Source organism: Erpetoichthys calabaricus, chromosome 15, assembly GCF_900747795.2.
Source record: "Erpetoichthys calabaricus chromosome 15, fErpCal1.3, whole genome shotgun sequence".
NCBI classification, from domain to species: Eukaryota; Metazoa; Chordata; class Cladistia; order Polypteriformes; family Polypteridae; genus Erpetoichthys; species Erpetoichthys calabaricus.
This window is the reverse complement of record NC_041408.2, coordinates 72,681,513-72,704,986: the sequence shown is the minus strand read 5'-3', so window position 1 is coordinate 72,704,986 and position 23,474 is coordinate 72,681,513. Positions and strand designations below refer to the sequence as shown.

General features: G+C 38.7%; 1 long non-coding RNA gene across 2 annotated transcripts in view; it reads left to right on the top strand.

The window, feature by feature from the left end:
• LOC114665782 (uncharacterized) overlaps positions 1–20,786 on the top strand; it is a 79,834-nt gene extending 59,048 nt beyond the window's left edge. Inside the window, exons 4-5 of one of the 2 annotated variants that reach the window (XR_007933600.1) lie at positions 13,589–13,650; positions 20,094–20,786. This is a non-coding gene — a long non-coding RNA (uncharacterized LOC114665782). Of the gene's footprint in view, positions 1–13,588; positions 13,651–18,563; positions 18,738–20,093 lie in introns of those variants that run through there. The other variant, XR_003718460.2, reaches the window with a different exon arrangement.
• The last annotated feature ends 2,688 nt before the right edge of the window (positions 20,787–23,474 follow it).

Genomic DNA, 23,474 nt, shown 5'->3' with positions numbered 1-23,474 from the left:
ATAGAAAGAGTATGGCACAACTGAAAATCTGCCTGGAGGAGGCTCTCCACAAAAACTCTGTTGATTGTGTAAGACGAAGACTAGTGAGACTGAGAGACCTACGAGAACTCTGAAGGACTTACTGGCTACAACTTTTGTGCAGGTGCTTCCCCATTCACAGCTTTATGGGAGTGTGACAAAGACACTGTTTAAAACTCAGAATCTGAAACCTTCAGAACAATGTTCCATGGTTTCGTGACCAATTATGTCCACTAGCCTAAATACCATGTTTGACGTAAGCCAAAAGCTGATCAGCATCACAACCAATGTTCCCTCTAAGGAGTAGCATATAGTGAGCAAAAAACATTGTTTATGAGCGACATTTTGTTTAAGCCAAAAATTTATGAGCACCAACTCCGACGGTCGGAGTGAATGATCGTGCGATAAGTACGAGCGACGCCGTCGGAATGAGCGATTGTGCGAGAAGTATGAGCGACGCTCTGAATTCGTATTGAGCGATTGCTCACGCGCTCAGCTTAGAGGGAACATTGATCACAACCCCATTGCCCCAACTTTCTTTTCCGGAAAGACAACAACTTCAAGCATAAAGTCAAAGCCAGACAGGAATGGCTTAAAAACAACAATGTTAATGTGCTGAAGTGACTGAGTCAGGGTCCAGATCTCAATTTAAGAATTCAGGAATCTGAGGATTTGTGGCTGGAAAAAGACTGATCACTCACAATCCCCCTGCATTCTGATAGAGCTTGGAGAGTTTTGCAGAAAGGAATGATTTATTTCGTTGAAGAAGAAGTGAGACAAAATTAAAAAGTTGTTTCATACGGACATATAAACAACAGTAGGTGCTTTTGCATTATATGTACCTGAAAACCAATTCCATGATTTTAACTGAGGTTGTGGTAGTTGGGAGTTGAAGTAATGTATCAGTACAGGGGAGGAAATGGCACAGATTGTAATTTTAAAGAAAAACCAGAGAGGCTGTAGAACAAGCTTTCACTTTCCTGAAATTCTTTCAGAAAACAACACAGTACATCATAGTCAGTTGCTTATTGACAGTAAGACATGCAGAGTAGATGTCAGAAAAGCAGAGAAGAACCTTTACCAGAAGAACTACACTGTTAAACTTGTAATAATGGCAGTATTATCTTGATTTAATCTGTTATTACTTTAGAATGATAATTAAAACTCTTCTTTTTGTACTGTTACAAAGTTAAGATGGTTATATTTCATTACACTGCACACTAGACCTGAAATCAATATAAGTGCTTACCAGTGTTGAGTAGTGTACTTTTTGTATTTTTATATAACATCTTTTGGGACTTCTTCGCATTATTCACCATTGTTATATGCAGAAGAAGAAATCTTTTAAGGTATGCAAAATGCTCTTACTGTAAAACTCGGTAGTTGGTTTGTTTTCTTAGTTTTTGTTTAGGGTGTTGGCAGGAAGTTTTCTGCCAGTGCCATGCTTTTTTTTTTTTGCTTTTTTTCCTTCTGGCGTCATCTCTTTCATATCAAATATCAGGAGACACTTATCCCAGACTATCCCATTAACTTTGTGGCTGCTCTGTAAACAGAGTATGGCTTGACTCCATGTCTCTGTTTGTTCATGGGATTATGCAGGAGACTCCCTTCCACTAGAGGAAACGGGGCGGTGAATACTCTCATTCAAGTTTACTCGTATTATTCCCAAGTAAAAATGTCACTTGCCTAGAGAGGAAGGAGGTGTCAGATGAATGGGAAAGGCCATTGAATTTTAACATACTGCACCAGAAAGTCCCAGGGGGTGTGTGTGTGTGTGTGTGTGTGTGTGTGTGTGTGTGTGTGTGTGTGTGTGTGTGTGTGTGTGTGTGGTGGTTGCTGAGTGTGACAGTAAAGTGATGGTAGCTGAACTCCATTAATCTGTACAGCAGCACGCTTACATGTGTGACACTTTTCTGCTTAAGTTTTGCTGCTTTTGATTAGCAATTTTTTTTAAAGAGTGCTACATTAAGTTCTATTTGATGTTCAGTAATTATTTTATAAGAGAAATAATTCATTAAAATTTTTAGAGTATACTTAGATACTTTTGAATCTTAAATCTTTTTTTTAATTTTTTTATTGTTGTTCACTATGATGTTAATAATGCATTTAATCCTTATCTGAGTTGCATCTTATTTTACTAAATTATATTATGCTTTAAATAAGGACTGCCTAAATAGTGGTCCACTGGAATCCTTCTTTTTTGTCTGCAGGGTATCTTTTAAAAATAATGCAATTTGCATTTTTACTGCATACCATAAACATAATTCTTAAAGTGTACTATTGGTCAATATTCATAATCTCTTTTTTTGTAAAATAGTTCTACTGTCATTTCATAAATTTGTCAACTAGAGTTCAATGCATTACACATATGAATCACTATAGGCAGCCCAAAAACAGCTTTGCGTACTCTTTTGTTCTGTCCCGTACTGTGCCACAACATATTTGAAGCCTTTTCCTGTGGAAGTGTGTTGCATAAATTCTTTATACAAGTTTACCAGACGCGGTGTAATATGGTCAAATATCCGAATAAAATTCTTGTTTTTTAGGCTGATTGATTTTTCAAATTCCTCCTCACTTTTGTGTTTATTGTGAATGTCCGCTTGATTTGTTCTTGGACCAAAGATTCACCATGAATAATGCCGTAGACTTGAGGTACCAAACTTATGGATGTTCTGTTCTAAAACTTTGACTGTCCATTGCAGCAAGCAAATAGTAGCTTGTTTCCATTCATGAACAACTGATAATAACTTTCATACACTGATTTTTCTTTCTGTTGTGTTATTGTTGCACTTTCTAAGAACCTTCCTATCATTTTGTGACACACATTTCTTCTGCCTCCTTCAACTCACCGTTTTACACTAATCTAGCTATAGCTTTGGGTGTGGCAGGAACATCTTTTGTTGTCGGAGTCTTGATTAACTGCTGTGTAGATTCAGATTTATGCTGCAGTGGATAAAAGGGAACATTTTCAAATACTTAATCAGCCTAGTAAAGAATCTTATTCATGATTATGAATGTTCAAAATTACATCCAGCACTGCAAAGAATTAAGTTGTTCCTGGGGGACAACAACAATGATGCGGGTCTCAAGAGTAAAGCACTACAGTAGCTTGCAACAAAAAAGGCAGTTATGACTGCACAAAATGGAAAGACGTTTGCCACAAAAGTTCATTAATAAAAATATTGTTAATCATGACATTGAAGAGATCTCATAGTATATGGAAGCACAACAAAAGTAGAACACTATCAGTTGGAAACTGAAAACACTGGACAGACATTTTAAAACAGTTTGCTTCCTTAAAAGGTTTAGCTAATTCTGATAGACAGCTTCAATCTGAGCACAAATTTAATTTCAGATTAATGGTATCACATAGGAATTTGGAGAAACATAAAATACATTTGTATTAAATTTAGTGTGTTTAATCACTTAATGATGCCGACACATTGCAGTAGTTTATCTGAGCTAAAAATGTTTTGGTGATGATTTTCATTTGTACTCAGCATCTGATGCTTCTAATTGTAGTGTCCAACAATAGTCTGGTATGGATTTTTTTGCCCCGATATTGATTTTTGATCATTGTGCTATCCTGGTGATCTCTTTCACCATGTTAGTTACTGACTACTCCAAGATTAGCAGGGAAGAAGTCCAAGTATGAAAGCAGAGAATGAATTTTTAGTGACATATTGCTCTTCATGGTTTTTCGATGTTGTCAGCCAGCTGGATATACTGTAGACTGGTGCTCTGATCTGTAGTTGTCAAGAAAATTTTCAAAATCATCCTTAAATGACTTCCATGGAATTTCCTGCAGCCCTACTAGTAGATCTTTAAACCGCTTGTCATCCATGATGTGTCTGATTTGTGGCCCAACAAAAATGCCTTCCTTAATCTTGGCATTGGTTATTTGTATAAATATCTGTCTCAAATATCAAAATCCTTCACCTAACTTCTTCATTGCCGTCACCAAATTTTCCATCACTCCAAGTTTTATGTGAAGAGTTGTGTTGACAAGTTGTTTATGTGCCACAATTTTCTGCTCTGAAACCAAATGCATCAAGTTCTTTGTAACACAATGGGACTCTTTAGCACGGCTGTCCCATTCGCAAATGAAACAACAGGATTTGGGATATCTGAGTTGCATTAATAGCAGCAGTACCACTACTTTTATGTCACCACATATGTTCCAGTTATAGTTGGTGTACTGTATATGTGTGATTATGATTTGAGAGGAAATTGCAAAAATAGACAATCACAATAAAATGGTATGTAATAGAAAGCTGTAAAGATATTTTTTGTGATCAGAAGCCCAAAATCAAGATTATAACGCACATACAGTGGTGTGAAAAACTATTTGCCCCCTTCCTGATTTCTTATTCTTTTGCATGTTTGTCACACAAAATGTTTCTGATCATCAAACACATTTAACCATTAGTCAAATATAACACAAGTAAACACAAAATGCAGTTTGTAAATGGTGGTTTTTATTATTTAGGGAGAAAAAAAATCCAAACCTACATGGCCCTGTGTGAAAAAGTAATTGCCCCCTGAACCTAATAACTGGTTGGGCCACCCTTAGCAGCAATAACTGCAATCAAGCGTTTGCGATAACTTGCAATGAGTCTTTTACAGCGCTCTGGAGGAATTTTGGCCCACTCATCTTTGCAAAATTGTTGTAATTCAGCTTTATTTGAGGGTTTTCTAGCATGAACCGCCTTTTTAAGGTCATGCCATAGCATCTCAATTGGATTCAGGTCAGGACTTTGACTAGGCCACTCCAAAGTCTTCATTTTGTTTTTCTTCAGCCATTCAGAGGTGGATTTGCTGCTGTGTTTTGGGTCATTGTCCTGTTGCAGCACCCAAGATCGCTTCAGCTTGAGTTGACGAACAGATGGCCGGACATTCTCCTTCAGGATTTTTTGGTAGACAGTAGAATTCATGGTTCCATCTATCACAGCAAGCCTTCCAGGTCCTGAAGCAGCAAAACAACCCCAGACCATCACACTACCACCACCATATTTTACTGTTGGTATGATGTTCTTTTTCTGAAATGCTGTGTTCCTTTTACGCCAGATGTAACGGGACATTTGCCTTCCAAAAAGTTCAACTTTTGACTCATCAGTCCACAAGGTATTTTCCCAAAAGTCTTGGCAATCATTGAGATGTTTCTTAGCAAAATTGAGACAAGCCCTAATGTTCTTTTTGCTTAACAGTGGTTTGCGTCTTGGACATCTGCCATGCAGGCCGTTTTTGCCCAGTCTCTTTCTTATGGTGGAGTCGTGAACACTGACCTTAATTGAGGCAAGTGAGGCCTGCAGTTCTTTTAGACGTTGTCCTGGGGTCTTTTGTGACCTCTCGGATGAGTCGTCTCTGCGCTCTTGGGGTAATTTTGGTCGGCCGGCCACTCCTGGGAAGGTTCACCACTGTTCCATGTTTTTGCCATTTGTGGATAATGGCTCTCACTGTGGTTCGCTGGAGTCCCAAAGCTTTAGAAATGGCTTTATAACCTTTACCAGACTGATAGATCTCAATTACTTCTGTTCTCATTTGTTCCTGAATTTCTTTGGATCTTGGCATGATGTCTAGCTTTTGAGGTGCTTTTGGTCTACTTCTCTGTGTCAGGCAGCTCCTATTTAAGTGATTTCTTGATTGAAACAGGTGTGGCAGTAATCAGGCCTGGGGGTGGCTACGGAAATTGAACTCAGGTGTGATACACCACAGTTAGGTTATTTTTTAACAAGGGGGCAATTACTTTTTCACACAGGGCCATGTAGGTTTGGATTTTTTTTCTCCCTAAATAATAAACACCATCATTTAAAAACTGCATTTTGTGTTTACATGTGTTATATTTGACTAATGGTTAAATGTGTTTGATGATCAGAAACATTTTGTGTGACAAACATGCAAAAGAATAAGAAATCAGGAAGGGGGCAAATAGTTTTTCACACCACTGTAACTTATCAGGAAGCAAACTCTTTGGTGAAATCAAAGTTGCCAATATTTCCTCATAGTTATCAGTTGAACTATTGACTGGTTATTTGGCTTGGTTGAGTGTTTCACTGAGTAAAGTAGGTCAGCTACTGACACATAATGCATTTGTGAATTTCATCTCCTACAATTTAATTAAACTTCAGTAATCAATTTTGGCTTGATCTATGGTACAAAAATGTACTATCAGACAAAATGATTACAAATAGGCAATACAAACCCACACCAGTTTGGCCATTGGCTTTCAGTGTGAATGCGCTGCTCTTTGTGCACTAAAATGTGCACAAGGACATCCATCCATCCATCCATTTTCCAACCCGCTGAATCCGAACACAGGGTCACGGGGGTCTGCCGGAGCCAATCCCAGCCAACACAGGGCACAAGGCAGGAACCAATCCCGGGCAGGGTGCCAACCCACCGCAGGACACACACAAACACACCCACACACCAAGCACACACTAGGGCCAATTTAGAATCGCCAATCCACCTAACCTGCATGTCTTTGGACTGTGGGAGGAAACTGGAGCGCCCGGAGGAAACCCACGCAGACACGGGGAGAACATGCAAACTCCACGCAGGGAGGACCCGGGAATCGAACCCAGGTCCCCAGATCTCCCAACTGCGAGGCAGCAGCGCTACCCACTGCGCCACCGTGCCGCCGTGCACAAGGACAGTTGGTGAGAATTCAAGTGTCAAGAGTCATTACAAATGAATTAAAACTAAACTGCCTCATTATTAATGGATTCTGTCATCAGGTTGCATGCAGCGCATTCTTTTCTGCTTGGCTGTGTGTTTGAGCCCTGCAAAGGAGCAACAACTTTCTGGTATGTGTGCTTCTTGCCTTATACCCTGCTTGGATAATAATAATGGAAATATTTTTCCTTTAATAAAACTAGCATTGCGTTAGGTTACTTGTTACTTTAAAAAGTAATTGGACTACAGTAACATAAATTACTTTTAGCATGTTAACCCCACTACACTGCTCCCACTGTATGTTCAGCTCATCAACATAAATTTAGCGGTTTCTGAAATATTGAGACAAATTATTTCAAACAGCAGAAAGAATAATGTGATCAGCCTGTGTGTGTTCCTCAGGAAATTTATCTTGTGAATGCTTCAGCCTGTGGCTTCTGAAAGAGTGCCCAAAGCTAAGCAGGCAAAAAGAGTGCAGCAGACGTGCACAGACTTCAAAATCCTTAACTGTAACCCAGTTAAGGGTTTACATGGCCTAATAACTGTGTTATTCACAGAGAAATCTATGTTGGTTTATCTAGTTTCTCAGAGACCAATAACCCAGCTTCTCTATCCAGAATAAGGGTGTACATGGCATTTTAGAAAGTCTGTGACTAACCAGGTTATTAAAGCACACGGAAACGCATATGTAAATATCCTCTGTGTGTATTTTACTTTGCATCTTTTTCACATGCCCGTGCCTAAAACAGAATTCTAGATATTTCAGTGAATTTGGAAATTTATGATGGGCCTTAAAGGTGCAATTGACCATAATAACACCAAATTAAAATGCCATCTATACTGCTACCAGGATCACCTGTACCAGTAGGGTTTTTATCATATTTGTGCTGTTATATGTTAGTGTTTCTCAACTAGTAGGCGGCAAGCTTAAGTTTAAAACAAAAGAAAAAAAAAAAACAAGTTGCAGTGGCGGAGTATCTCACGTATTACCCTACCATGTTGTATCTGCATGTTTTAAATGCTAATTTATTTTTTATTATAGTTTCCATAGTTTTGCATGGCACAGAAGTAAGATTTATTAGAATGTAATTACCAGGATGCATTTTGCCTCCCTTCTTGGGGATTAAAATTACATTTGCAACTTTCCAGGCCTCGGGTACTTCTCTTTTGTCAAATTTTTAAAATCTATAACCTCTGAGCTTGTTTTTACTTCTGCATGGGGTATTCCATTTGTTTCTTCTACTTGTTCTCTAATAATATGGCCAGAATCTAGTGTATCACCAGACCTGGAAAAATACTTTTAATATAGGCAAGTTTATAAGCAAATACTGAAAGCTGCAGACAGAGGATGTACACCATGTCCTGTTTAGAGTACAACTGTGTTTGAGGATCGCCTGCGGACAGCTTCTCTACAAACTTGCCCACAGTTTGTTGTCCAATGCATGTGTAATCAATGCACACTGGACTGCGCTGAACCAAAATTCTGGAGGCACGCGGTTGCAGGTGCACTGGCCTGCATGACGTGACTGCTGAAGAAATTCACCTCACACAGACCTTCGCAGTTATGCAGACGCACAAAGTTCAAGGGCATAGTGGTGGCTCTGAGGCTAAGGATCTGCACTGGTATCACGAAGGTTGCCAGTTCAAATCCTCGTCACTTCCAAAAGAGATCCTACTCTGCTGGGCCCTTGAGCAAGACCCTTAACCTTCAATTGCTCCAGGGGCGCTGTACAATGCGCTCTGACCACAAGGGGTATGCGAAAACTACCAAATTCCTAATACAAGAAATTGTATAAGGCAAAATAAAGAACAAAAAAAAAAAAAGTATAAGTGGGGCTTAAATAGGAATACAATGAAAAAATATACACACTTTTTTAACTGCATTTATTATTCAAAAAGTGAGATATATATGTTGTACCATTTATAAAGTTCCTGCTTGATGATATATAATAAGAGAACTAAATTTTGCAAGAAAAGACAGTTCTAGCTTTGTTCAGTTGTGACTCTAAATATGAGAATGTAACACATGACAAGAAAACTGTTGAAATCTGAGCAAAAAGCATTTGCTGTGTATTTGCAGGAGAATGTGCTTTAGATTAATTTTATTTAGAAATCTTAAAATGCTCTTAAATGTGTCCAGAGTCTGTAGCACGTCAACATCAAGTGGAGTTTGTTCTGTTTTGCTTCTTGTTAGCCTGTTGTGGCAGATGCTGCTACTTCTACATTTCCAAGCTCCTGCTCCTACCCATAGTAAGTAACATTAGAGATCTTGAGAGTGATACAATCCAAGGATGAAAGAACAAACTGTAATTTTCTTATTAGACTTCCTAGAAAAAATATGTAATATTGTGGAATGCCTGGGAAGGAGTGGGCGGCCAGTTGGCTTAGGTCATCACACTGTGATTTGGCCTGTTCTGACTGACTGACTGGATACTCCAGAGGTTTGTTTTCTTAAGAAATGCTGACAACTGAATGTTTTTGTTTTCTTCTCACATCAACTGGCCATACCTCAATTAAAATATTAATGGACTTGCATTTTCATGATTTGCACAATCTTCCTTATGAGTGGACATATTGTTAAAGGATGTGCATTTGACATTGTGTACATTTTTAATGGCCTCTGATTGAGGTGAAATAAAGAGGCAAATCCATTGTTAACGGGTGGTGTTTGGCTTTTCCTATGCGCGTAAAATTAAATGCAAGCAAGAAGAGGTAATGAGGATAATGCAGTTATGTTTAACTAGAAGGTTAAGTGTTGGCACTTTTATGTTGCAAAATGGTTTCGGATATTTATTAAGGGAGGAGAGTATCTCTGGCTATCTTGTCCACCTCACTGCTGTTTCTCTTCCACCTTTATGTTAGTGAGAATTGTTAACTGCAGCCACAGCAAACGGTGGTGGCGAGTATACTGTACCTCTTTGTAGACTATTCTTAGTGTAGTGACATGCAAAAGTTGGGGCCACCTTGCTTAAAATGTCAGTTATCGTGAATAGTTAAGTGAGCAGAAGATGAACTGATCACCAAGAGGCATAAGGTTAAAGATGACACATTTCTGTAATATTTTAAACAAGATTACATTTTCATTTCCATCATTCACAACAAAAGTTTGTGCACCCAGCATGGTCAGTACTTAGACCCCCTTTGGCAAGTATCACAGCTTGTAAACATTTTTTCAAGCCAGCTTAGTCTTTCACTTCTTACTTTGGGTATTTTCACCTTTCATCCTTGCAAAAGACTAATTCTGTAAGATTCTTGGGCCGTCTTACATGCAATGCTCTTTTGAGATCTATCCACAGATTTTCAGTGATGTTTAGGTCAGGTGACAGTGAGGGCCAGGGCTAAACCGTCAGTTTGTGCCTCTTGAGGTATTCTTTTGCAGATTTTGAGGTGTGTTTGAGATCAGTATCTTGTTGTAGGACCCATCCTCTTGTTAACTTCAACTTTTTTACAGATTGTGTGGTTTACTTCCAGAATTTGCTCGTATTTATTTGAATCCATTCTTCCCTCTACCAATGACATGTTCCAAAGCTCAATCGATCCATCGCTGTGCTTCGTAGCTAGAAACGTGTTCTTTTCCCGGAATTGAGTGTCATTTTTCTCTAAACATACCTTTGAACGTTGTGGCCAAAAAGTTCTATTTTGACTTCATCAGTCCACAAGGCTTCTTTCCAAAATGCATCAGGCTTGTTTAGATGTTCATTTGCAAACTTCAGCTGCTGAATTTTGTGGCTAGGATGCTGACTCTACCATGAAGGTTCAGGTCTTGCTGCAGTGACAGTAGAACAGTGCACCACCACTCCAGAGTCTGCTGAATCTTCCTGAAGGTCTTTTGCAGTCAAACAGGGGGATTTATTTTCCTTTCTAGCAATCCAATGAGCAGTTCTTTCAGAAAGTGCTTGACCTCCACCATTCCTGTTAACTGCCATTTCTTAATAACACTAGCAAGCCCGCGATTCTCGAAAGAATCGCAAATCCAAGAATGGCAATCACTTTCTGTTCCCTCCGATATTTGGAGGGATGAAATATCATGGAGGGTGGGTGCGTCCTGGGAAAGTTCATTTAATTAAATAAACATATTTGTACTAAAGCTGTTTCTTTTTGGAGCTGTGACTCATATGGTTTTGGTGTTTCAGAAGCGCGTTGTAGGCGCCTTCATTTATTGTTTTTATTCATGCAGTCTCTTTTTTGTTTTTCTATGGCTGTGTCGTCAGCGAGAAATCGTTTGCTGACGGCGGCGGATTCGCGTATTGAAGTGACCATGGCGGCGGATCCGGGCATGGAGGGCCACATTAGTAAACGAACGTGGTATATGCGGTGGTGTGGGCGGTCGCATTCGGGCGGCTGTACAACCTGGCGTGCACGCATTACCTCAGGTTTAGTTCACAGGTCATAGCCATGGTAAGTTTTCATTTAATTAAATAAACCTATTTGTACTAAAGCGGTTTCTTTGTGTGGGAGCCTTCGTTCATTGTTTTTATCCATACGGGCTCGTTTACAGGTCGTAGCCATACGGGCTCGTGTTTGTATTACTAATCGTTGAGCTCCTTCCATTAGGAGCCGTGCCTCCTTTGCCTCTGCTGTGTCAGAAGCGCGTTGTGGGCGCGCTCGTTCATTGTGTTTATCCATACGGGCTTGTTTTGTATTTCCGTTAGTTGAGCTCTTTGATTGTAGAGCCGTGACATCTTTGCTTCTGGTGTGTCTGAAGCGCATTGTAGGAGCCTCCGTGTATTGTTTTTATCCATGCAGTCTCGTCTTTGTTGTCTGGAGCCGTGACTTCTTTGCGTGTGGTGTTTTTGAAGCGCGTTGTAGGAGCCTCCATTTATTGTTTTTATCTATGCGGTCTCATCTTTGTTGTTCTGTGGCTGTCGTTAGGTAGACGTCGTTTACTGTTAGGAATCATAATTGAACATGCCACACAGACTGCTGGCACAGTGGATTATAGCAAGTTTAGTTTACAGGTTGTGTTGTTTGGGCGCCACCTACTGACTCTGGGAAGCCGCTGCGTTTGACTCTGGGGCGCCGTGGCACAGTGCGCGTGTGCTTCGGTGCGTCCGCCGTTCATAAATTAAACTGTCGTTTAGTAATATAGATTACTAACTGAGCAAACAGCTACCTGAAAACGCTTTGCTATCTTCTTGTAGCCTTCTCCTGCTTTGTGAGCATCAATTCTTTTATTTTTCAGAATGCTGGCAGCTGCTTAGAGGAGCCCATGGCTGCTGTTTGTTGGGACAAGGCTTGAGTCCAAGAATTTCTACAGCTTTAACACTTGCATCACATGAGGTTTCCAAATGATGTCTGTGGACAAGCCATAGTCCTGATGAGCTAATGGAGGTCTGGGACGTTGGGAAAAGTTATTTAAGACCTCGGATATCTTGGGTTACCCAATGTTTGCATGGTGCTCCATTCCTTTTTTCACTTTACAGTGGTACAAACCAAAAACGGCATATTAATCTTGCATAAAATGCTGAAAAGAAATGTGTCACCTTTGACTTTGTGCCTTTTGGTGATCAGTTCATCTTCTGCTTACTTAACTTATTCACGGTAACAGACATTTTAAGCAAGGGTGCTGAAATTTTTGCATGCCACTCTAATAGGAAAAATATATTTTAATCTATCCATCATTTTTTTTGTCTAGTTTACCCTTATATGAGAACAAAATAATAACACAGTTAATTCTGCGACTTTCCTGTGTGATACAACATAGCAGAACAGAAAGGCAGCCCCATGTGACTTTTTTTGTGCGTTTCTTTGTGCACCACCTCAAAGCATGATAGAAGAAAGCTTTTTTATATAGAATCTCTTCTGCATACTTAACCATTCACACAATGTATTTTTTGACTTTTCATGTTTACTATCACAATTAATAAACCATTGTCAAATGTGAAAGGAAAAGGTTCACTTTATGTGCAAAAATGTAAATCATTTAGCATTTCAATAAGCTGGTAAAGGAGATATATTAGAGAGAACAGCTGTAATTTAGAAGCAGCCGAGTAACGACTATCCCAGTATGCTTGTTCCACTCAGCTTGTGTTCTGCCCATCAGGTTTTATACATGACATGCTCATGGAATTTGCTAGGAAAGCACAGGGACTTTGGGTCACACTGTTTTAGTGTGCAGCATGGTGCTAGCTGCAGTCATACGCTTTCAGCTGCGTATATTGGGGATTGAAGAAAAAGTTTATCAAAAAGAGAAGACGCTGCTTAAGGCACATTGGCAGTAAAATGTAAAATATTGTGTGTCTGCATCTTACACTTAGTACAGTGGCAAGATGGCTTTAAACATTCCATCTGTGCTCCAGTGGTACCACAGAGGATTGACTCTGCTCTTACCAACAGTCCCATAGTTTTCACTATGATTTAAATAAATAATAAATGTTCTTGTAGAAGTTTGTTTTTTTTATTGCTGACACAAAAGCCATCAAGTTGCTGTTAGCCAGAGTATTATACTGTCTTTCACAAAACTGTCAAAAAGAATCTTGCAGATGAATTGGCAAAGCTTGTGCTTCTGTTGGAGAAGGTGATGGTAGAGCCTTCTGCCTGATGAAATGTAGGGAGTGCCGTTTGAATTTTGATGGAAAAAACAGATAGCACTGGAATGTCTGTCGGTTGCCATTTTTTTATATCTCTGCAATGTTATCTAAAAATGGTATCGGTTACTTTCAGTATTCCTTGTTTCACTACGGTTCTAGTGCTCTCCCACTGACACATTGTTGTAGGTCTTTGAATACTTTTCTATTTTTATATGGATATTGTTGTACAAATGGGTGTCTGGTTACACAGTTATCCCTGCCCATCCTTAAAATGAATAGAAATGTTGTTCTAATAATATACATTTAGCAACTAAGTACTAAAGATTAGATTTTTATAAATATCTTCTTTTACTTTGCTTTTCCAGACAAATCATTTCCAGTGAAATATTAAAGTTCCTTGAAGAATACCCTGCTATGCTGAACAATGGTATGAAATATTTTGTTGTAAAATGCTTTTATTTGTGTTTATATGCAATTAAACCTCAACATGTTAAGTGGAATCTGTAAATGGATGGATGTTCTTAGTATATACAGTATAACAGAGAAGGAATGAGTGAAGTGGACCGAGCATGCACATATACACATTATGCATTTAAAAAGTCATGACATTTTCTAACCTACTTAATCCAGACTAGGGTCGTGGGCGGGAGGCGGGGGGCATATCCCAGATAACAGAGGGTGCAAAGCAGGGACACACCCTGGACAAGGGTGCAAGTCCATTGCAGGTGTCCAATTTAGCGTTGCCAGTTCACCTAACTTGCAAGTCTTTGGACAGTGGGAGGAAACCCACACAGACATTGGGACAACAAACTCCACACAGGGAGGACCCAGGACACGAACTGTGGTCTCCTTACTGCACAGCACGAGCACTACCACTGCACCACCATATCACCCTTACATCTAAACTGCCTTTAAAACATGCCAGGCCATGTTTACCTCTAAGCATCTTCTATTGCTACTATATACTGTGGTAATAATACAGATTTGTGATGAATTAATTGAAAGCTAAATGAGACTCTACAAACTTGAATAATTTCTTTATGGTCTTTGCAAGAAATAAACAAAAAGAGTTTCTGTTGAGAGATTGATACTTTAGTTGTACTGAAATTCTAAGCATCCTCATATGTATGCTAGTTATGCAGCAATTCCCTTTGCTTTGTCTTTAGAGCCGTTTGCCTCGAGCCATCTTGACCCAAACCATTGTGTAAAGATCTATTCATGAAAGGGAGCACAGCATAAATACTGAAAGAAAGTAAAAACTTGACTGGAAAGACAGCACAGAAACTGGACACAGAAAGGCTTCTCAATTGGCGGTGACCTTGTACGATAAAGAGAACTGAACTGTAGAATAGCCGCCAACAAAGTCATTGACAACATACATGATGCAATATAAATATAATTAGGAAGGAAAAATTGAAGTTGACTGAAAAATGCAGAGATGAGCAAATTTATTTCTGGTATCAAATGTTAGCAACAAATGAAACAAAGCCATAGCTCTACCATAGTAAAGACAAAGTGGAATTGTGAAGGGTTAGGCGTTAGGCCACTTGGACAGCTGCTCTGTGTCCTTATTTATTTTATTTAATTTTTTTTCTTCAATTCAGCTACTGACTGAAATTGCAGAATGACATCAGAAGTGAACAGAAACATCTAGGCTGCCTGTGTTAAAAGAAATCTCCATAGACTCATTAGCCGGTTATGTACTATATCATGCAACAATACAGTACAGTATCTCCAAAAATACTGTTTAGGCAGCAGATAATTTCTGAAGGAGTACAAAATTGTCTTGAGAGTGGGCAAATCAAACCTGATATGAATATGCAGTGGTGCCTCATACTTTGAAATTAATTTGTTTCAGGAGCTGCCATTTGAACTCTGAATTGTTTGAAGTCCAAATCTGTTTTCCCCATTAGAAATAATGGAACGCGAGTTAATCAGTTCCCAGACTCTAAACAAAACCCAATTCGATAAACTTAAACAGCAAATACACATAATTAAAGGTAAAATAACAGATAAATGTCATAAATAATACATTAAAACATGAAAACAATACATATAATACTGTATAATTAAATGAAAATTTTATTTGCTGTTCCTTAGTGAGGAGTGGTGATGTCCAATCGTGGCTGGTGGAGTGGAAGAGAAAGGTTGCTGTTTGGAAAGGGGGGGGGGGGGGGGGGGTCACCTTCCATAAACACGCCAAATAACCATACTTTGTGGTAAGTTCCATTTTCACCTCAAACGTCGATACTACAACCTTCCTCTACGGCTTCATTGCTTCAACACTTCTCTTTGATGCCATGGTTAATAGATAAGGTTTATATATATATATACTGTATATATTGTGGGATACAGCCCTGACACAGACAGGCGGACACCGTAGGTACAAAACCCAACACACGTTTATTATACATAATCAAAGTGACACAGCACACAACCCACTTTCACCCCCAAAGTCCAGGCCTCTCACAACAATGCCTTTCCTCAGGCCCACCTCCTCTCCTCTCCTCTCCTCCCAACTCCTCATCCTCTTCCTCCCAACTCCAGCCATTGAATGGAGGGAGGCAGTCCCTTTGATATCCATCCGGACATGCTCCAGGTGCCTCGCCTGCCGGCACTCCCTGCTGTGGCAGAAGTGCCGGCTGTGCACCCGGAAGCACTCCGGGTGTCCCTGGTCTTCGGCCCCCCAGCACTTCCGGGTGTGGTGGAAGTGCTGAGGGCCAGGGCTCTTCAGGCATCAGGGCACCCCCTGGTGGTGACCACAGGCCCCTATAGGGTTGAGCATCCATGCTACTTTCCCGTGGTCCCCATAGCCACCAGGGTGGTCACCCCCTTGTGGTCTGGAGGAGGCATAATCCCTCCTCCGGTCCTTCTGGGTGTCCCGGCTGCTCGCCACAGTATGTGTATGTGTGTATGTGTGTGTGTGTGTATATATATATATATATATATATATATATATATATATATATATATATATAAAACCAAACACACTAAAAATAAGCAGAAAAAATGCATTGAAAACACATGAGCGTAACGTAAGAGATGCTTTCACGGCAAGAGCGAGAGACGACTTGGGCACACAACTGATGATGTTTACACTTCTGCCATCAGTTGCTGCATTTTTACACTGCGTGCGCAGTTCAAACATAGAAGCATTGTGAGAACTCCAGACCAAAGTAGATACAAGAAGACTTTCTACATTTTTGTGCCCTACTGAAATACAAATTACATGCATGTGTCTATTGCCAAATGGAAGTTTGAGTTCACTGTCCTGAGACTTATTATGAAAGGCTATGTGCTGCATAGCATGTACAGTACAATATTTAAAATTACCAGGGAATTTGAAATTTCTCATCATTTATTTTTCTTCTTCAGTTTGTTGTAATTTAGGTTAATGAATGGTTTGCTGCTGGGATATCCTCCAGCTGCCCATCATCCTACTCTAGATAAGTGGGTTGAGAAGATGGAACGACGGATGTAGTCCTTTGAACATTCATACACTGCGTTAACAAATTAATGTTTTGAGCTCAGAATGTCAAGAACTAATAATGTTGTCAGTTAGTTAATTCCTTATTTAAAATGTAAATCTTTAAATAATGTGGGTATACTGCATGAAACGTACAGAAAGTTATTGTTTTTGTTAGCTTACATTACTGACGCATACAAAGCATGGAGTGTCAAACTAAGTTTACAAGTAGTGACTCTCTTACAGGGGCTATGTCTGTTTCACCCTTAATCCAGTTAATTTATGAAATCAGTAAAGTCATTTATTGTGCAGAAAAGTTTTAATAAGATTCCCTAATTGTTTTTTTTTTAAGTAACAGTAAAGAGTTATTATATTTAACTGTTCCCTTGCTTTTCACAAAAACAGATTCCTTTCAATCAATAAAATTCATCCTGCAAGCATCTCGGTCCTCCAGGTTTATGTTGCTTCTGATGCCACATCCAAGAATTTTTGCCATCTGTAATTTTCCCCTTTTATTTTTGTACTTGTCAGCATGAGTGTGATAATGATTATGATGTAAAGTAAATATGTCTTTGGAAATTTTAATATACTGTAGCTTTAAGATCAAGAGAATTAGGAAAAATGTGGCCCAACAAAAACAATTGGGGAATGCACTCTGTGAAAGAAATATAAGGTCAGAAGTGACATTTTTGACTTGTGGGTGGTCTGTTTAATTAATCAGAAAAGAAACCAGGCTGTTAGACAGAGCAGTTAATCTTACTGTCACATTTTATTACTTTGAAGATGGCCCTAGTGTTGAAACATAATTATTTTAACAGTTTTAAAGTACTCTGATTTATATTATTAATGATGAAAAAAATAAGTATTCATAATTGCTAAGGAATCAGTATATCTATTAATGCAACATTTAATATATCTATAGGGGTCAACATTAATGCATTGCATAGCACAGTCAACATTTTTCTTACAGGCTTGGCTGTGTAGTAAAACAAGCTGAGAAGGAAGTCTGCTTTGTCAGATGTAACAAAGTAAAGAATTTAACCCGCAAATTCTTCACAATTGTTACACAAACACGTATTACAGATGCAGAGGCATTTGGATGTCAGTAGGTAGGAATGCAATTCCTATTTGTCTTTACAAGCTGGTGTGCTACTGCTGCCACAGTTCAAACCTACCTGGTTATGTTTTTGTATTGTTTAGATATAATGCATCCATGAGTGTAGTAACTGGTAGATTTAAATTCTTAATTCTGTAATTGACAGATGTAAGTATTAATGCTAGTTCTTCTTTACTTTGTTTATTCACCTTAATAAGAGGATAAGTGTCTGTCTGTGTGTGTGTCCAGCTGCTTTGTCTCCGCCATTCCAACAGATGGCACATCACAAACATTAACACTGTTTTTGTGAATCCCTTACCAAATGGCATATAACAGAGACACAAGCATTGCATGATGAACTGCAAACGGAGTGGTGGCTCTGAGGCTAAGGATCTGCGCTGGTATTCCTAAGGTTGCCGGTTCGAATCCCCGTCACTGCCAAAAGAGATCCTACTCTGCTGGGCCCTTGAGCAAGACACTTAACCTGTAATTGCTCCAGGGGCGCTGTACAATGCTTGACCCTGCGCTCTGACCCCAAGGGGTATGCGAAAACTAACAAATTCCTTATACAAGAAATTGTATAAGGCGAAATAAAGAACAAAAAAAAAACATTAACATTGAGGTCTATATTGATTACTTAGATTTTTTTTTTTTGGATTTCAACCCATCTTATACTGATAACACAGTTAGTTGCTTCAAATTACATCATGTTAACTTAAAAACTGTACATTGTAAAGATATGATTGCTGTTTTAACAAATGGCCCACTTTCTTTCTAGTTCCATCTTGTACCCCTCTGGCTTGGCATTAAGGGATGATGCTGATGGAGGACAAAACGTTGGTTTTTAGCTTTGTTTCCATTTCTTTGACTCCTGTCATGTTACCGCTTAAACATATACAGTAAGTAAAATATTTGAGTTTTAAGTATTTTAGAATTTAATAAAGCAATGATCCGAACACTAAGAGGTTTCTTCCAACTATTCAGTTACCTGGCATATAATCAATGTATAATAAAAGTAGTTAATGAACATTAAATTTAGTTTTGTGTTAATTGTTATTAGGCAGCACAGTGGCACAGTCCTGTCCTTTGGGTACACTGACATTAGATTCAGTGGGTTTGTTTATATGGGTCCTGCTGTAGACTTGCACCCAGTGCTGCTAGAATAGATTTCTTCTGCCCCCTTTGACCTTGAGGGGGTTTAAGTACAGGTCTGAAAATGGTATTTTTATTTTTAGGAATTCAACTCTTGATGTCTTTTGGCACTAGAATTCATAATCCCTTTTGTCTTAGTTCACATAATTTAAGGTACATTTGTAATAAAGCTTATCTTGAATGGACAAATCATAATCATAAGCATTCATTTAAAAATGGTCATGTAAAATTTCTAATCAGCAGGTTTGGTGGCTTAATGTAATTAATAAATGTATTTTTTGTTCTTTGCTTTCCTATAGGAAGATTATATATCTTTATTTAATGACAGAAAGCATATTTTATATTTTAGCTGTCATATAAACAGTTTTATTAACAAACATTGTTTTAAATAATAAGCTTAACAAACATTTTTTGAAATACCTAAAGAAACCCTGTATACCCTTCTACGGAGTACAGCGAACTACAGCTAACTTAGGGTGTATGGATGCTGGCCTTGCAGGCTCTCATTCAGCTTTGACTGATTCCTTCATATTTTCAGTGTACAACCGGTACACCTAAGCAATGCACAAAGTTGCGTTTTTAAGCCGGTGAGCATTTCTTGTTAATACTGGTGTAGTATTTTTTTTTTTTAATTTTCTGTGATAGACTAGAAATGGTCATAACTAATAAAACTCTGCATTTTGTTTTTTGCCATGTTCGATTTTTCAAACCCACCCTTTCCCTCTACATAGCCAGGAAGACCTACTGTAGAGCCTAGTTGGGCAACAACCTGCACAAGGCAGCACTTGGCCTTGCAATTGAGCCCATCTCATCACAAGGCACAGCCACATATTCACAAGTGTCACTTTAGAGTGGCTAACTGACACGTCAGTCAGTGTACCACTGGGATCCTGAGGGAAGTCACCTGAACGCACGAAGACCATGCAGGCCACGGCAAAGCTCTGCCACCATAGGGCTTGTCTAATAGGAGTTCCTAAAATATTTTATATCCAGAGGTTTTGTTAATCTACTCTCACTTGAGTTCAGTAACAGTTATTAATGTTCATATTTCAAAAGGAGGTTTCTGCGTTATATTTTAATGAGTTAAAATTCAGTATGAGTTTGAATAATGACTGTGCATTAAGAACCTAATGAAAATATTGTGCTCTCTTTGCAGCTGGATTCACATGACAGCATGTCATGCTACAGATAACCTCTTTGGGTGACCACTTATTTAAATGGAAATGTGTTCTGGTGAAGTGAAACGAAGAGTTTGAAACTCTGAGCGGCAGGTGGTGTAAACATCCTACACTCTCAGCTTTGGAAAGTGGAGAGGCTGGGAGCAGGGTGTTTGCGCTGTCTCCCTTGGATAAGCAGCTCCCTTTGGGTCCCCCCCCCCCCAAGTTTTTAATATTACTTTATTTCCCATTGGGATTAATAAAGTATCTATCTATCTATCTATCTATCTATCTATCTATCTATCTATCTATCTATCTATCTATCTAACTAACTAACTAACTAACTAACTAACTAACTAACTAACTAACTAACTAACTAACTAACTAACTAACTAACTAACTAACTAACTAACTAACTAACTAACTAACTAACTAAACTAAACTAAAAATAGGATCTTCATAGTGGCCAAAAAATAAAACTATGCAATAAACTAAGTGAATGTTGCTGCCTTCAAGCCCAGTGCTAACAGTTTCATTTATTATTGTAGTAAATGAAGAAACATAGTATCATCCTTATCCAGTTATCTTCCTCTATTCTTTGCAGCTTTAATTTCTTTTATCACCGTTACAAAGCAATTCATAACATGGTACTCTGTGTTTAATGGAAGGAAAAAGTGCTCTGTTACTTAGCAGACATTTTTTTATTGCTGTAAAGAAAAGGTGGATTTTAAGCCGGAATAGAATTTCTTAGGTAGCGGTCAGGGAAATAAGGAAGTTGTGGGTTCAATTTCACATTGTTCTTTTATAACTGTCTTTAAATCCTAAATATGTCAAAATAAAAGATTATAAAGCCTGAAATGTTTTAGAAAAATAAAATGGCTGCTGACTGTATTCCTTCTGTGCATGGTCAAGCTGGCAGTGCATTTAGCATAAAGGCATATTATGTTCATCATTTCGAAACTGGAAATCTTTATTTTTGTAGATGGTTGATACGAAAACTTTATCGTCCTGAGTGAGGTAAATACAGACATTTGTGTGTTGGATGGATTGTAAGATAACAAAATTTGAAGTCACAGTCCTTCTTCACCCAGCATGCAATACGAAATGCAGTTGGGTTCAATAAACAGTTGACCTGCGAGGTGAGCGGGGGTGCAGCAATATGCATATAAAAAAAGAAAAAGTAAGGACCATACTGAAACAATAAAATAAGTATTTCTGCTTTTTAGTTGTACCCAAAATCACCAAGCTTTAGTTTGCTTCATGGGAGTCTGGCAATAGCTTGACGCATTGAAATGATTCCACTGACCAAATATCTTCGTTTTTAAAAGCTTTAGTAAAAATTCAAGGTAAAATAGTTCACACAAAAATAGAGAAAAAATCGATATAGCAAAGAAAAGTTTTGTTTAAAGCTTATATATCTTGTTTGTTTCTTTATGTTTGCTCATACAGTAGAACCATTTCTAAACGGTCAGAAAACTGTCTATTTAGAAACTGTAAAGGGTCTTTCAGTCCATGCTAGCAGTGGGACAAACACACACGGACTTCATTAACACACTGTGTTACAGATGTAGCTAAGAACATTCTCTCTCATATTAGAAGGGCTGAAGACTATACCATATTCTGTAACTATGAAAGAAAACTGTATTCTATTCTACTTAAGCAAACACTTGTATGAGTTTAACGTCAAGGTTTAACTTTCTAAGATTGGCTCTTACATCAGGTAAACATTGGAATATTTTTGCTATTTATAATTTTTGGTTCAAAGTTTAATTTTGTCAACTGTGAATGTGACGTTTTCTAAGAATTAATTTATTAAATTTTTAACCTGTGTATAACGATTGCTTTGGTCCTCTGGATATAATTTGGAGTGGAAATCTCTGCTTGACCTGAGGAGCACACAGGAAGATAAAGTCTGGTGTGGGCCTTAACAGATTGTGAGGCGGCCTCACACGGGTGCTTTCTAATGTTCAGCACAGTTCACAGACATCTCTCACAATGCTTTGCATAAGATTGCAGTTTGAAAATTAAGCTCAGAAACTAATTTGGGTTAGATTTTTCAGAGTTCATGTTTAAGAGAAATACAACAAAATTGTGTCCGATAGTTAATTAGTGTTCTTGTGTATTTGGACAATTTTGGGCCACAGTGTTTTGTGTCTTCTTCCATCTAGAATTGAAACTCAAAAGTCTTTCCTTTTGGTCCAAATCCATCTTCACACTGGCTCTTATGGTTCATGATTTCTTTTTTCACTGATAGGAGTGTCTTTTATTTATTTATTTCAAACAACAAAGAGGCCTGCCATTTTCGTAAGCTGTGGTCTCTCCATCTATCCATTATCCAACCTGCTATATCCTAACCACAGGGTCACGGGGGTCTGCTGGAGCCAGTCCCAGCTAACACAGGGCACAAGGCAGGAAACAAACCCCAGGCAGGGTGCCAGCCCACCACAGGGCACACACACCCACACACCAAGCACACACTAAGGACAATTTAGGATCGCCAATGCACCTAACCTGCATGTCTTTGGACTGTGGGAGGAAACCCACACAGACACAGGGAGAACATGCAAACTCCACGTGAAAAGAACCTGGGTCTCCTAACTGTGAGGCAGCAGCGCTACCCACTGCGCCACCGTGCCGCCCCTGGTCTCTCCTAATGTTCAGATATTTTTTACAACTTGGCTTGTCCTCATTAACCTTATTTTGACTTTTTCGTGATCCCTGTAAATGTTGTGTATTGTAATATCTTCCTCATGTACTTAAACCCTTAAGCAATACAGTATTATTTCTGGTTTTGGTTTTAAGGAAATCATTTGCTAATTTTTGTTTTAACTGATGTAAAAGAAAAATTAAAATCAAAAACTCCAGTTCTAGTGTTGCAGGCTGGAGGAAGTAAAATTCCTTGCACTGCAGACTCTCCGTGAACTCTGTCCTCAAGAAGATTATGTTTTGAATACTTTAAGAAGAACCCCTTTAATTAAGACAAAGTGAAGCCTCCCTGTTTGTTTGACCAAAATTATTTGCACTTTGAGCTGATTCAAACGGGAAGTCTTAATCGGACACTCTCCTCCCTGTAAGCTTAGTTTGCCTCCTTTACCATGCAGACATATTTGTTATAAATTACTTTCCCAGCAGGGTCATGCATCATTATATTTGCAAGCGTTCTGAAAAGATCTTTAGGCATGCATTTTTTTTCTTGCTTTGTGGCAGACAGATGACATTCAATGAATTGTTCCCATTTTAGGATCCTGGGTAATTCATTTATTCAGATCTGTACAACAATGCAGATACGTCTGTATGGAAAACTCAGAAACATAGTGAAAAAACGGGCTTTGTTTGGTGGTACTTGCAGGCTCAAAACCCACTGCCACACCTTTCTGGAC